This window comes from Dama dama, chromosome 8 (genome assembly GCF_033118175.1).
Source record: "Dama dama isolate Ldn47 chromosome 8, ASM3311817v1, whole genome shotgun sequence".
In the NCBI taxonomy this organism is placed as follows: domain Eukaryota; kingdom Metazoa; phylum Chordata; class Mammalia; order Artiodactyla; family Cervidae; genus Dama; species Dama dama.
The window spans coordinates 3,661,928-3,662,219 of NC_083688.1; positions in this window are offsets into that span (position 1 = coordinate 3,661,928).

Genomic DNA, 292 nt, shown 5'->3' on the forward strand with positions numbered 1-292 from the left:
ATTCACAGCGAGGGGAAACAGACTCTACCTCTTGATGGGAAAAGCTGAGCATTAGGACAAGGAAGCCTGGCGTGCTGCACCCCACGGGGTCGCAAAGAGTCGGACGTGACTGAGCAACTGAACAACAGACTGAGGGGTGAGGATACAGAGAGGGAAGAACAATGGCGGTCATTTTTTTTTTAACCAAAGAGTCTTTATTTATTTATTTATTTTAATTATTTGGCTTCCTTGGGTCTTAGTTGCTGCACATGGGCTTAATTACCCTGTGGCTTTTGGGATCTTAGTTCCCTGA